Below are 17,267 nucleotides of genomic sequence, written 5' to 3'. Positions count from 1 at the left end.
GCAATCTCCTAGTTACAATTTTGAGCAAGAGAATGCCAAAAGGATATACATCTCCTACACAACTATAGACACCCTTGTGCACAGTCTTTGGATATACTGAGGTGCCTGATCTTCTAACCAGTGCTAGCTTTGAAATTTCTATGATCGACACCTTCCCAATACCATTTATCTTGCTATAGAAAGAAATAATGTAAATCTTGGCATTTATATTGATTGAATATGTAATGCACTATGAATTCTAGAAGAGTGAGAATCAGAAAAAGAAAAAAAGAAGTAGGGGAACTTTCTTTTAAATTACACATCACAGTAGCTTCAAACTCTCCCTTGTTCATAACAAAAAAATTAATCATTTATTTCAAACTCTCCCTTATTCATAATCAAAAACATTAATCATTTAGTTATGTAAGCTTTGATTAGATTCAATGAATACTTAGTATTTGATTCATTCTTATGAGAGATGGGTTCATATGAACCACTACTCATGAAACATGAGTCAAAGAGTTTGACTCAAAAAGCTACACCTAATAGAAATATCACAATTTAACTGACTGTGAAAATATCTCCTACTTATCAATTAACCATTCAACTTTTAAAGAGCTTTTGAATAGAAAACTAAAAGACATAATATTTTGACAGGAAGAAAATGAAAAGTCCCAATATTTGAAGGAGAAAAAAGACAAACTGTTAGACATGGTATACCCAACACAAATCATTAGACATACAATACTAAAACAACATATCCAAGATCTCTAGAATGGATATAATCAAATAAAATTAATTATATGACCCTCTTATTGTGGTAAACCACTTTTGTAGCATAGTCTTCTATTAGAAGAATATTACTAGATTGGAGGTCTCCATGAATAATAGGGGGATCACAAGAATGATGTTGGTACGCTAAGTAATATGCTATTCTAGTGATAATTCTCATCCCTTACTTCCATGTGAGATGCTCATTTCCTGTACATACTATAGACAATAGCTAGATAATGAGTTAGTGTGTGCACTAAACAAATTAAGATCATAATTATAAAACTATGCAGAGTACATTGCACAAACTAACCCTAATTTACAAAGATGATTACATATGCAGATTTCCAAGTTGCACACCATGTAAATTCCCAAAGAGTGATCCATTTAAAGCATACTGAAAGATGAGTATCTTGCATATACTAAACATAATAGGTCATCTCAATAATAGTTTGTAGGAATAGGCTAAGTCATCTTAAGAGGTGGCATACCTGAGCTTTGTGATGCATTCACTTTTGCAACAACAAGAGGGTTTTTCAAGGACACTGAACTATGATGTATATATACACCAGATGCCTACCCCCATAATAAAATGAGTAATTTGTCAAGTTTCATACTTGAATTTTCCTTGGTGAGGATATTTAAACCTTAGAAATGTTTATCAGGAATCAATGGATAAAGTCTAGCATTGAGAATGATAGGTTCCCTGTTGATCTAATATTATTTATACATATCTATACTTCTTCTTTCCAATTGGGATCACTTTCGAATAGATCTATTTTCCATCAATGAGGTCTGATTAGAAAACCCCCTAAAACCCAAAAAATGGCTCTAAATGGGGACAACTTTTTCTTGAAAAAAGTAGAAGACTCCAAAATCTTGGCAAGGACCAGGGTTAAATCCATTGGGCATATGATTCAATAATGTGAGTGCAGGGAGTTGCTGAGAATGTGGGCAAAAAGTGAAAACTAAACAAGCCAAAACTTTCTACAACCTACAAAAGAACATAATCTTATGTACAATTATGTACATGGGAATGAACCCCTTACCTCAAGAAAGTTCCAATAGAGATCATCTAAATTCAATAATGGATTAAATAATTACACAAAATAGATAATATCATTATCCAAAACATAGATTCAGAAATAGATTCTAGAGGAGAGAAAATTAATGAGATTACAACAAATAGAAATATGAGAAATAATAATGAGATTAAAAGAAAGAACAAAAGAGATGAAACCAAAGGGAAGTAAAAAGATTCATTGTTAAATGAATGACTTAATAAGGAGATATTAGCTCATTCATAATAGAAGGATTCGTTATCACAAGGAGAAGGCACAATGATAAGTCTCATATACACAACAATTAATGAGACCATGAACAAAGACAAACTTCATTCTTTAGACACAATAGAATAAAAGATTTAGATAAAATATGTGAAAAGAAATAAAAAGTTTCATCCAATTCTCAAGAAAGGAGGGATTTAGGAAAATAATTAGAGTCTGAATAACTATAGGCCACTCCTATGCTTCAAATAGAGTGTTGAAATTAATGATATCAGAATGTATTTCACAAATTCATGTTATGGGCAGCAGCAGTCTTGGATCATTTTAGATCTACCACATGCAAAGTGTACATTTTATGTTAGTTTGAGCTTCACTTGGTTTCAAGAATGCTATAATATTCTTTACTTAACAAGGCTAACCATGTGAAGGTGGAAGCTCATCTGGCCTCACCCTACTCCCCCTAACATCAATCTAAATTCCCCATTATCATCTAATTACATACTTCATTCATTCATTCATTCATTTATGAACTATAGCATTCAATCAATACAATCACATAACATTCATTAATATGATATAAAATTCATTAATAAACAATACTAAACTAGAATTCATTAACACATAACAATATTTATTAACATAAAATAAAAATCAATATTAATATGCATCATTTATCAATAATTACTTTAAAAAAATTTCTTTCATTATCCAACAAGGTTTATCAAAGAAGATTTTTAAAACATCATTTCTTCTTTTTGTTTTTCTAAGCTCTCTTAAGAAAATCACTCATAGAAGCATCCATATTTGCATCATTCTCCTCCTCTTCTGGCATGTGTAATGCCAAATTACGATAGCTCCTTCTCTTTGGAGGAGCAAGAGGTTGTTGCACTAAACGGGGCTCTATTGCAAGAAGAAGTAAATGTGATAAAATGGCATACTCTTTTTATTTTTTCAACTATTACAAGTTTGTAATTAAGTACTAGTACAACATAACATGCATTTTTCTTACCTGACAATGCCACATCATGTACATTAACATTTTGATCTGCTGCCATGCCAACATGTTGAACAGTTGGAACATGCTCCACTCCTTTAGTATGATGTTCAACATGCTCTGAAAAATTCAAAAAAAGGATAACATCAAATTAAAATTGAAGATGTTAAATTGTATTCATAATTGCATAATTAATTTCTAATAGAAAATTAATACCTCCACCAGTTTAATGCACATCATGGCCTTCGTCACAAGCAGGTTCTATGGTAGGATATGAAGGCTGCAATAAAATGTTGTGCACATTGTTATGTAGTCAATTTATGTTCAAAACTAATACCAAAAAAGAATCTTCTCAACTATTCAATTTCATTTAATTTTCATCTAACCAAATTACCTGTGAGATATCATTTGGTGCACTGGATTATTGGGAAAGGCTTACAAATTCTTCGTGTAGGCATGCAGGCATGACTTTATAGCCTTCCTTCAAGGAAATTTTTATATCTTCATCTGTGACCTCCACATTGAATTCTGTGCCCTATATTTTTTTTCTTAATATCATTAGTTTTCCATGTATGGTTTCATTAAAAAAAACTGTTTGCAACATTATATTAAAAAAAAATTTAAAAAAATTCATTACTCCTACTTACAAGTCGAGATTGGAGATTCATATAGCCACTAGGGCCAAGTTTGTGTTGGCCAAAATTTTCTAGTCTCGCTTTTGTAGCCACAAATGTGTCCTACAATCTATGAACAATTTCAAACATCTTAGATTATATATTTACAAATATCAATAATTAGTGCATGACTACAATGTACTTAATACTATCATGACATACCTTTCTCTACCCTGTGTTGCTTTATTATCTCTATCTTTACATAGCCTTTTCTCCTTTGCATCTTCTATTATTTCATTCCACTCCATTGGTGGAATCATAGGAGGATAGTCATACTTTAGGTTATCCTTAAGAGCCCTTCTATATTGATCCCTCATAGTCTTTATATGCTTTGCAGCTCTTTTGAGAAGTAGGCCAATGTCAAAAATGTTTTTTTCAAATTTCTCCTCAAAAGATGCAATTAGCTAGCTAATTTTTTAATTCCACAGCTTGTAAATTCCACCTTTTTAAAAACAAATAGATTTTTACATCAATAACTTTAATATATTACAATAAATGGAAGAAAAGAAAAATTATGTAGCAATGATATGAAACTACATACCTTTGACATATGGTGGGTCCAAATAGTCTCAATTTCATATGAAAAAGATGTTCAAAGAAAGAATTATTACCTACAAAAACATAAGGGATTTATCAATCCAAAATGTGTAATGTAAAAGTAAACTAAATTTACACTTTAAATAATAACAATTTTAAAGCACTTGGAAGCTTTTTTTTCTTTTAACAAAAACATAGTTTTCTTATTCACCAACAATGTCCCTTCATATGCACTAGTACTAATCACATGGACTACTCCAAGAAATGGATCAGCTTTAGCAATACTGCTCTTTGTTGGTAAGTCTTATGCACATATGGTAACATGTATATCAAACTCTAGGACCATGTAGTAACATATGGTAACTCTTATGCACATGTACACAAATACATAATAATCTATGTAGCATAATAATACGTGCATGTCAAACCACAGTACAATATACCATATTGTAATATAGTAATTTTACACACATAAGAATATAAAGCTACACTTGATTGAACACATAAGAATATAAATGCACTTGATTGAACACCTACGGAAAGTGACCCCACCTCTAATATTCATAGACCATTCATAAAAAATGAATACTGACAATTAGCTAACACTACAATTCACTCCACAAATACATTTAACATCAAAACTGTGTCTACTATCAGAAATAGGTGAATTCAATTGCAACTCAAATAAATCAATGTAGCCTTCAATGACAATCAAGGTACACAAATATAGATAAACAAGACCAGCTAGTTCAAGTATGCAATACCACACTTGCATCTTAGAGAACTATGGCTGCCACAATAATCAAATCAAAGGGTTAGTGCTATGATATAATCATAGTTAACCCTGTAACAAAGTAGAAAAGGGTTAATTTAAAAGAGGAACATATGTTATGACACTAAATTAAGTAAAAATAGTAAGTGCCATGTCATCTTGTCAAAATATATGTAGGATTTTATTAGAGTGCTCTAGGTTCTAAAAACATGAAGAGATGTTTTGGGTAAAGTGGCATAATTAAGAGATACTAAAATCTATTAAAATTGTTCAAAATTGCATCCAACTAGGTGGATGCTAAATAAGGTACCAATTGATTATTGAATTTGTAAAAAACATTACATAATTATTGAAGATGAGTACAGTTTTGCATACAAATTTATGAGTGCTTGAAGAAATAGACCCAGATTATAAAATGATCATATATCACATCCATCTTGTCGAGTATTACTTTATTCATCTTATCTGCATGAAATGTTACATATCAATCATTGAAATAATTGTGTAAAATACACCATTAAACTTGTTGGATTTTAAAGTTCTCCCAATTTCTTGAAATCAAGTAATTTCTATATAAAAAATGTTTCGATGTTGTTATACCATAAACCTTAAGAAAAATGTAGTAAAATGTAACCTTAAGGTACAAATAACCTGTATCACTATGCTTTACAACTTGAACTATCACACTAGCTATAAATAACTTACAGTACTAGAATCTTAGAATCTATAGTAGATGATAAGCCAATTAAAGCTTCATAAATTCAATCCTCCAAAATTGACAATGTTGACACCTGTGTACTCCAATTATATTAGCTACAAATTAGTAGCAGTACTAAATTTAGACATCTATATAATCCAAATGTCACCTACAAAACAAGAGGAATCTTTGCATATACCATGAGAAAAGTGATTCAAATGTTAGAAGGCATTGTTGATAGCCTTATCCTTTTCCCGTTGATACACTAGTCCAATAAAGAACCTCTGAATCATATTCTAGCATGTGATGTGCGATCACAAGGTTGTAAAAAAATTTTAAACTAGGGACCAAAAATAAAGAAAAAGAAGATACTGCTTTTGAGTTTTGTGATCTATTAGTACATAATAGATACATGGAGGAGAATTCCTTTCTGATAAAGACATCATAACAGAGGCAATTTAAGGTTTAGATTTTCCATATCAACGAAGAATTCATGTTTTTAGTTGACATATTTGGTGCCATGTTTACTCTATTTTAAACTCTTTTATTTTCCCCTATTTTTAAGGATCTACAAAGGTCTCATTTGTAACATGTCATCTATGTCACATTGCTTATCTTTATCTTAGCCATCACCATTTGTAGCCTATTGGCTTTTTATTTAATCTACACAGACACTTTAATCTATCAGGTTAATGTTGCCTTAAACTTTCTTGCATTGTAATTGTGAAACTTATAGAAATCCATTATAATATACAAAATTGTGCATTATCTCCTATTTTTAATATTTCTAATATTTATGCTTTCAAACCCCCTATTGCTGATGATATTGCAAGTACATGTGTTTCTCAAGGTGCTAATGTTCAAGCAAACCTCACACAACTACCAAAGCATACCCCACCTCAAATTGAATGCATACTTGACAAGAAGGTTACAAAGTAGACTAGGAGGGGTACTTATTATTCCTATTTGGTTAAATGGAAGGATACACCACAAGAGGATGCTAATGGTTAACTAAAGCAGAGATTTTGAAAGTTGAGTACACTCATAATTCAATCCCAACTCACAGCTTGAATTAAGAGAGTTTGATCAATCAAATGGTACAATCAGAGTTATGAGATGTTCCTAGAGTAAAAATTACAACAACATCTTATCTATGCACCCATTTTGTTATAGTTTCTTTGTCATCAAGCCTAATTAGGCTTGTTAGGTCTACATAGACATAGGACGGTTACATTGTGTTGAAGTAGGTTTGTTTGTTGATTGTTAGGAAGTTGTTTTAGATGTTTGAGACACATTATATTAACACCTACTATCTGGTCAAAGACTTAGTGTTTTGTGTTTTCTAACAAAGTCAATAAAGGCAAAGTTTGGTAAGACTGTCACATACAACAATGACTGTTTTGGTGCAACTTGAGTGTAGCAGCAAGTAGTTTACAATTGTTTTCTATGAGTTTAGAGTACAATTTGGCAAGGTTGGTAATCATTGGGATTTGAAAGGGTAATAGGTCAGTGAAGTGAAGAGAGACTTTCAAAGAGTCATTGAAGTAGGGTGAGTTTGGGAATACCTCTCTAAAGTGCTAAGCCAAATCAGAGTCAATTCTTTTTTTCACTGCTATTAAGAGATTGTAAGGTTATTGAATACTTGTAGATTCCTTGAAGGACATAAGGCATCATGAGACTAGCAATTATTCCAATGATCCAAGATTCTATATGCATTTTTCATAATTTATTTTAATGGTTGGATTATGTCTTAGTTTTAAAATTATTGTTTTAATGATGTAATCGGGGAGACAAACATTAGTGTCATTGATACAATAATGAGTTGTTTAGAAATTAGGGTTAGTTGAGGAGTCAGTTATGGGAAGTTATTAGGTCTATTTAGTCTTTGCAAAGTTATATATACAATGCTATATGTCAAATATGTCACATGTTAACATTTAATTAAATTAAGGAAAGAAACTTAGATATATCTATATTTTAAAATATCACAAGTACAACATCTTACTGATATACAACAAAATTTTACCATTCTATATATCTCCTAGTAAAGCATCTTTTTTCATAAAATAGTTTTTCTAGGAGACATATACATTGAATTGGTCCTTGATTTAGTGCTCATTACAAAATATAGCAAAACAAAGTTTTACCAGTTCTAGTAGGCCTAGACAAGGACGTTTGCATGGTCCTTGTTGCCAACAATGCACCAAGAAATAGTAGACCACCAACCAAAGGAGGAGTCTACACTTCATCATGAGCTAAAGAATACAATATTGTTAGCAAATAAATTTGCAATGGATAAAGATCAAATGGGATACTAGCTAGAAACATCCACAAAAAAAAGGTAAGTGTTATAATGTTGATGAAAACAAACAAAGTGTTACTTACACAAAGGTTGTGCGTGACAAGCCTCACCATGTTCACCATGTGATGTTGCAATTGGCACATATGTCTATACAAGAAAATATAGAATTAGAGATCAAGATCCATAAGATACTATAAAATATTAATATCTATTGAACTTCTATTATTGCTTTAGTCAAATTATTGCTTAATTACAAAGATTGGATTCTATGGTCCAATTCTCTTCTCAGTGCCTCTTTCTCCTCGATTTTGTCATCCTCAATGATAATGTTAACAAGTTCATCATTGTATCTTTGCTTAATTTTTTGGGTGATGAACATAGGGTCAAAACTAAGGGTGATGTCATGTAGATATGACACCCATATCTCAGATCGCATTTGATTAGCAATTGTTCTACCTTTTCCTATCATTTGTGACATCAAATATCAATTAAATTTCATCAAAATAACTCCAAAGCCATAAAGGAAAGAACATAATAGTATGACATTTGTTTCTATATTAGCATTAAAATTTACAATAATTAATGTTTACCTTTGCTAAAGGCATCTGAGATGGTGGATCCATATTGCCTTGTGAAAAAAATTAGCAAGTCTAAGAAATCAATAGTGAAAATAAAGTAATAGACTTACCAAAAAAAAAAATTAATAATAAAGTAGATTGTATATGTAAATCATTTGTCTTAAGTTAAAAATTTAGTATAACTAATGTGTATATATCTAAAAAAATATTTGACATTGATCCTACCTAGACATTTCATTGATCATTATGATCTTCATCCATGTTGTTTTCATCATCATCATCATCATCATCATCATCGTCACCACCACCATCTTCATCGCCATCATCATCATCTTCATCACCATCATCATCATGACCATCATCGCCATGATCATCACCATCTTCATCACCATGATCATCATCATCATCAACATCATCATCATCATTATCACCATTATCATCAACATGACCAAAATCATCACCATCTTCTTCTTCTTCATCACTGGGTAACTATTGTTCCTGATAATCATGTACTTCCTCTTGTGTTTCTTCAATATCTTCTTCTTTGATTATATTATACTTTATTGACCTTCCTCTTGGGTCATGTCTAACAACAAATTACCAACTTGGTTTGTGTGGAACGCCAAAGTAAAACACTTGCTCGGATTGGCTTGGAAGAACATAGGGCTCATCTCCGACTGGCTCAAATGACCTTGTATTAATCATAGTAAATCCACTATCATGTTCAATAACAGTCCTATCAAGATCATTTTGATTCAGTCACAACCTGAACCATTTGATGACAAATAACACTATTTTGAATTAATTAAAGTAACACTTAAGTATATCATCCAAAATGTCATAGTATCAATTTTCAGATTGTTGACGATGTATGTTAGTTCTAGACGAAATATTGGTGACTGCAAAGACAACACTTATCCCAGAATCACATGTTTTCTTTGTTTTGTCTAACTTTTTCATGCAAAATTTATAGCCATGGTAGTACATAGCTTTTTGGTGTTTGACTTGCAATTATTCAAACATGTCAAAATTATTTGCATCAATCTGTGAGTTGATATTAAACTTATGTCTCAAGATTAGTAATCTTATGCGTAACTTTGTATCTCTTAAGCCATATATTAGATCAAGTACCATTGACATAACATTGGGATCTCCATTATGATGAGCTTCTTTAACCAATGATGCAACACAATCCCATGTTAATGAGCGACCATTTTCTTGAGACTATTCAATCCATACCGTCATCCAATCAAGATTGTTTGCAATATACAAATGTAGTGCATCCCACTCATGACCAACTATAAAGAAGACAATTACACTAGTTAGAAACAACTTATATATATTGATGATGGATAAGAATTATTAAACTACAAAAAAAAAAAATTATAATTACCTCTCACCCTTCTCGATCTACCTTTCCCCGTCAGGTACTCCCCTTTGAATTTTTCATTAGAGTTGGGATCCCAAATGCAATCTACATAGATATTTGCTTCAAAATTTGGAAGATATTCACTAATGTACACCATGGTCTAGTATATCATATATCCCTCTATCATAGATCCCTTAGGATGTGCTCTTTGTCAAACCAAGCCCTTCATAAATTTCAAGTGCCTCTCAACCATCCACATTGATCTAGCTTGTATAGGTTCACACAATTCAATCTACTCAACTTGATGTATGAGGTAGTGTTCTTGAGCATAGAAAAAGGTTGGAGGTAAATACTTTTGCATTTCACACATAAGTTGTGGAATTTTTCTCTTCCAATATTTTATATCTTTTTTATTAATTTCTTTAGATGATAACCACCTAAAAGAGATTCAACATGCAAAAACACATTAACAAGATTTCAAATGAAATTATACAATAGATTTCAGATAAAAAGCTACAAATCTAAGAAAAAACACTCCTAACCTCATGTATTTTCCAAGATCAAATATAACTTGTTTAATATTGTTGTCAAACTATTGTAGAATGGATAGAGGTAGGATGAATTGCCATCGTTAAAAAATGATCATTTCAATATTTTATTAAATAATACAATAGGTATTGTAGACACCTAAAAACCTTTAGAAAATAAAGTATTTTTATTTTTTGAAAAATTCCTGATGACATCATCATTTATTAATTAATTAATTATTTAATTAATTTATTTATTTTTATGCCATTAAATCCCTTTATCTTAATTAAAAATATTTAATTAAGGAATCCATCCCAAAAATGTTTAAATCTTATTTAAATATTATTTCCTTATTTATTAATTATTTAATTAATAAATTGACCAAAAAATCCAAAATAAATAAAAAATTTATTTTTTGCCCAAAACTTGGCCAATTTCCTTAAGACCACTAACCTCTTCCAAAATCTTCTAATCCTTCTTTAATTTTGATTAAAGGCTAATCCCATCATTTCCTACCCCTAATCCCAACTCAAAATATTTAATTAAGATTAAATATTAATCCTCATGTTTATTAAAAAAGTTTTAATAAATATCTCCTCAACCCAAACCCTTGAAATAAATAAAACTTTATTTATTTCCTAAAATCTAATTTATCCTCATCCTAAGAAGTTCTAGACTCTTCTAGAAAGTCTTCATCCTCATCCTAGGAAATTCTAGACTATTCTAGAAAGTCTTTATCCTCATCCAAAGTCTAGACTCTTCTAGAAGATGCCTTTAAACCTAATCCTAATCCCCTCCTAACCTTGTCACATTCCCTAAACATGGGTTAAAACTTACTAACCCAAGCCAAAGTTAACAAATATCTCCTCCTTCACCCACCCTCATTAAATGCCATCCACTTGCCTATCCCTAAGCTAATCCTAAACCATCCTAATCCATCCTATAATCATTTGCACAATCCTAAGAAAGCTTAAAACCCTCCTAATCAATCCCAAGTCGAAATTGCTCTCATCTCCCTCAAAATATCTCAACCATAAAATTTTATGAAGCCCACTAGGCCATAAATGACTCTTCCAAGCCCTTTTATTGCTCTTACAAGCCATTATGAGGGTCTTTATGAAGATTTTATCCCTTGAGCCTCCTTTGTTGACTCATCCTTCCCCTTTCCTCCATCCTCTCACCATGTGACATGTGTCACTCTTTGATTGGCTATAAGGAAGCACAATCCATGTGCTCTCATCTCATGCAATCTGAGCCCTCCATGAGATTTTTCCCATCTTTGCATCTTAGCCCTTAATCCCTCAAGCCTCTTGCCTATAAATTGGATCCTTCCCCTTTGCAAAACAACACAATCCATGAAGTAAAGTCATAATGCCATTTTAAGAAGTCATTTTACATCAAAACCATACACTCACACCCAAATTCCAACTCCATTTGAAGCCCTTTTTGAAGCATAAGCTTGAGCATACATCCTATCTATTTAGACAAAGCCACTGAACAAGAGAGCTTCTCATTGAGAGAGTCCATTAATGGCTCATATTCTCAATTGAGAGTTCATCTTAGTCTATCTTGAAGTTTATGAATTTGGTTTAGTTTGTAGAAGCTTTATTTAAATTTGGTTTCTATTAGCATACTAACATTGCTCATATACATTTTGGCATGCCCGGTGGGACCCCGCATGGGTCATCTTCATTAGCTTTTTTAGTCAAGTTTTGTATGTCATTTGCTAATTTTGGCTAATTTTGTTTGTTTTTGTGATTGGTAAGATTGTATAAATTGGTTTTGTAGGTCCACATGAGCATGAAAAAGACAAAGGAACTCATAATCTATCTCATAGTGTTTGCAGATTTTTCAAGCTTATAGGTGGACAAAGCACTTGGATTTATTCTTCCTCTTCTTCTCTATATTCTTCTTATTCCATCTACTTCTTCTTCTTCTTCTTGTGGGAGATCTTGGCCATTTTTTTTGAAGGAAGCAAAATCATACACACTTCTTTTTAGTGCTTAAAATGAACCCCTAAATCATACTTAAATCCATTAAAAACTAAAAATTTGCAAAAAAAAAAGAAAACCTTTTAACAAGTGAAACTAAACCAATCCAATCATTTGCAGCCTTGCAACATCAAGGTTTTAGATGCATTCATGCAAAGTTAGGAACACTTCATTTTTGGAAATTTAAAAAGAACTTCAAGTTTCCATTTCAAAAGGTTCAAAATCAACACTAAGTGCACACTAAAATCTAAATCAAACTCAAAGCATCAATCAAGGATAAAATGAGCCTCATTTGCAAATATTTTAAAGTTCTTTTAAAAATCTCATGAAAACTAAGAGTCATAAATGGTTGCCAAAAATTGTCCTAAAAGCTTTGTTATTTGTTCCAAACAAATGTCTTGTTGCAAAATCTTGAATCTTTCTTAGGTTTTTCATGCATCAAAACAATCTAGGAATATCATTTTTGGGCTTAAAATATGCAAACTAGAACACAAAATCTTGAATGAAAACCAAAGTCCAAAGAGTCATTTTCACTTTTGAGTCCAAAACAATCTTTAATGATCTAAGGTTAAAATAAAGCATTTCAAAGTTCTTAAAACAACACACAAAATCTCAATCTTGAATGCTCAAAGGAAAAAACTTGAATGTTTAATCACTTGCCTTTGAATGCATGTTGCTAAAATCACTCTTGACTGCCATGGATTAAAATCAAGTTTGTTTGTTTTTTTATGAATGCATGATTAAAACAAAAAATCCAATCTTGAATGCAAAAGCTCAATTAATCATTACAATATCTCACACTTCATCTTTTGGGGCATAAAAAGAATCTACATTCTAGGAACTTCCTAAATTATAAAAACCAAATAAATATGCTTTAAGTGAGTTTGTAGTTGGACTCACCCTCTTTAATCACCCATCAATTTAACCATTGGTTGCAATCTCAGCGCCATTTATGGGGATGGGTCTACCTAAGAGGGTGTTAAGTGCTCCACAAAGATCAAACTCCACTCACTTGGGTCTTTAGTGGTTTTTCTAAGTTAGAAAATTCTTTAAATGCTCATTAATCTTGCTCACACTTCATTTGGGCATAAAAATTGAACAACTCTTGGCGTGGAGGGCCTCCGGGTGCATGCTTGGCAATCGAGTTTCACACATCTTTGTTTTGGGCTTAAAAAAAACTCACACTCAATCTTGAATAACTAACAATCAATGAACATTGCATGGTTTGGATGCATTTTCAATGGTGCTCGCATTTCTTATGTTGACGATCTCTTGACTTTCATTATGCTGACGATGTTGTCAAATTGGAATGAACATTGTATGCCATAATCACAAGTGTCTTCAATCATAGCTTACAAAATCTAAATCATCAATTGGAATAAATGCGTGTCTTTTAAAGCCCAAGATCATGTATGTGGTCTTGTTTTACACTTTTTAGGAAGCCTGCTTGGAGATTTCATCACCCCTTGGGACGAACTCAACTCCAGCATTTCGGCGGAGTATAAAAATTGGGAGGTGAATCCAAAGACACCTCTCTTGGAATCAAGATTTTGTCTCTCGGGCTAAGCCTCAAGGAACTTCATACCCTTGAGAAGTGAAAGAGGAGAAGTGGGTTACCACTCCTCTCAGCTGTGTGACATCTTTTTGGTTTCATCTACGGATTTGGGCCTCACGTACCTTACTTATATCGAGGACTCCATAGCTATAACAAATTTCATCCTTGTAGAAAGCTTCCTAGGATGTTGGTGTGTTTGATGTGCTTGCTCCAAAAAAATTTCTGTTTGTTTGTTCATAGCTTTTGAATGAATGTTTGCCAACTTTGGTCAAAATCCCAAAAAAGCAAAAATCTCCCAGCTCAAGGCATACTTAGCGTAGTCACTGCCTCATCAAAAAATCATCCAAACTCCCCCGCTGCAATCGAATCTATCTAGTTCCTTGCTTTAGAAGAATCCCAAATCCAAAGTCTCTCCAAATCATCCCCCCCAGCTAGCTAGCAACCCAATCCAAAATTACACCCAAGCCTTTAGAGAGTTGTTGTCATTCTGCTAGAATTTGCTATCCAATCAATTCAACCAATCCACCAGCCTCACCAAGGTTATCCCTTTGACAGAGCTTTGTCTAGGATAATCTAGCTTTGTCACTTGTTATCCCTCATCACCTTGAGCTAAGGTTGGGATCCACAAGTGGTCAATCTTGTGTCATTCCCATAGGATCATTAGTCTATCCTTAAGTTTACAAAATCTCCACCAATCCAGTGCATAGGAAAGCAAAACTCTCACTTTTTGACAGCATGTCCTTGAAGTCTTCCATCCATAGGAAAGCCAAAAATCTCCAGCCAATCCTCCTTAGGTCTATCATACAGCTTTGACTCTCCCTAAGAAATCCTTCATCAGCCAATCCAAAATCTACGCTTAATCCAAATCCAACCATGAGCTTCCGTGTTCATCCATATGCCAGACTCCATCCCCATCCGACTCATCATCAAAACATGAAATCCCAAACTTATCATGATGTGTTCGGTCGTATTGTCCTTGCTCCCGACACCTCATATTCTAATGATGATGAAAATTTTGTTGACTATGATGGGTATATTGAAAGCATTAGAAACATTCCCCCAAGCATCCCCCAAAATCAAAGAGTTATTCCAAACTATCTAGTCATGCCATCTGATATCCCAACTTCTCCTCCATCACCCAATCAACCAAGCTTCCAATCTTCCACCCTCATCACACCAGCTATTCCTATCAATCAACCACCTCCACCTCTGACACATGAGTCTCCAAGGAATCTCCTAGAGGAAATACAAGAAAAACTGCCTCCAATAGTCGATAAGCCATGTCATCTAATCCAACCATGTGAAGTAGTCAGTGATGAAGCTTCCCCATCTATAATATCACCCCCATCTCCCATAGCTATCATCCCCATACCATCCATCAAATTTTTTTAAATCCTTCCACTTCTCGCAAGCATCAAATTCCCACCACCCATCGAATCGCTCCAAATCCCATCCACATCTCCTCCTCCAAGCATTATCCAAATCCCATATAATGAACCTCATGCATCCACTCCCATCCATTCCTGTCAAGATCTTGTCCAAAAGCATGTTGAAATATCCTCTGACAGAATAGCAGATCCCGCCATCCCACTTATTCCCCTACATGATCCACTTTTACCATCCCCTCCATATCTAAATCCTACCATCTTACTTACTCCATCTCAAGATCCCTTTCCCTCAGCCCACCCAACTCAAGATCCTATCCTCCCATCTCCTCTGCTTCATGATCATACATCTCCCATAATCCATGATGATAGATCCATCGAAGAAGAACTAATTATCATATCCAAAGCTCCAACTCCTTCAGCTAGTAATCAACTCACATCTTGTGTTCCAAATAATGAACATCATATTGAAAAAAGAAATGAAAATGTATTTCTAGATATTGGTATCCCCGCTATTCCTGCATGGTCCCAAGTCCTTCCATCTCCACCCCAAAGTTCCCATCCATCTTATTCCACATCTATTTTGGGCCCTCATCCTACTCCTTATCTCCAACCCTCCATTTTGGGTCCATATATCCCTTATCTAAATCCCACCCCCTTTCCATCCATTTTGGGTCTTTACATACCTAATATGAATCCTTTATCCCCTCCATCTATTTTGGGACCTAGACCTTCGCCATTTCCATCTATTTTGGGCCCATATCCTTCCTTCCCTCCATCCATTTTGGGCAATTATATCCATCCATATCCTATGTTCCAATCTATCCTTCCATCCCCTCAAATCCACCAGCTAGATCATCAAAGGCACTCACCCTTGAATCCCTTCCAACCTTTAAACCCTATCACTCCATCAATTATCCCTCCATCTCCTACATGCTCTTGTTCCCATCCCATGGCTAATAGAAGCATATTGGATGCCAAAATACAAAAGAATAAATCCAAAAATCCACAAAAATTCAAGTCTCAACATGTCCCTTCTAAAATACATGTTCAAAACAAGAAACATTTAATCCTAATCAAAGAAAAATTCAAGAGGCCACAAAAGCCCAAGCTAAAAAATTCAAAAATCATGTGGATACCCAAGATGCTCATAAAAGAAATGCATCTCAAAGAAAAATCTCAATTGGCATCCATTCATGCTACTCAAAAAGCCTCATCCATCCATCCTTCATCCAAATCCCCATATAAGCATCCTTCATCCCCCCAATCCACTTTTAGTCCATATCCTTCTTATCCTAAATTTCCCATCCTCCATCTTCCAACTCTACTTTTAGTCCTTATCTTTTTCTTCCTCCATTTTCTCCTCAACCTCGCTCAAAACCATCTTTCCCACTACTTTATCACCTCTCAAGGTGTGTGCCAATGATGATCTTTCCATTTTCCTCATCCATTTACCCACAAGCCTTATGTCTTCGCATCCATTATCTATCAAACTCCCACCCACCATTCCACTTGTTCAATCCAATCATTTTTCATCCATCCTACCAACATCTATGAGCCAAAAATAGCTGAAGAAAGCCAAAATCATTCCAGCTAAGTCAAAAAGTCAAAAAGTCAAAAAGTCAAAAAAAAAAAATTTAAAAAAAAGAAATATATATATATAAAGAAAAATAAAGCGTCCACTAGTGAAAACTTGGCAATTCAAGCGCCTTAGACAAGTACCATGATGAAAACCTGGCAAACAAGCATCATGCATACTCTCGCCATCCCCAGCTTAGCCTATCACCCTCATGCTTTTGGTCATCTCTTGACATCCAACTCCATCTTCCAATCTATCCACCTATCCTCC

This window comes from Cupressus sempervirens, chromosome 10 (assembly GCF_028749045.1).
Source record: "Cupressus sempervirens isolate cs-2001-9-10 chromosome 10, ASM2874904v1, whole genome shotgun sequence".
Classification (NCBI taxonomy): Eukaryota; Viridiplantae; Streptophyta; class Pinopsida; order Cupressales; family Cupressaceae; genus Cupressus; species Cupressus sempervirens.
This window is presented reverse-complemented; position numbering follows the sequence as displayed.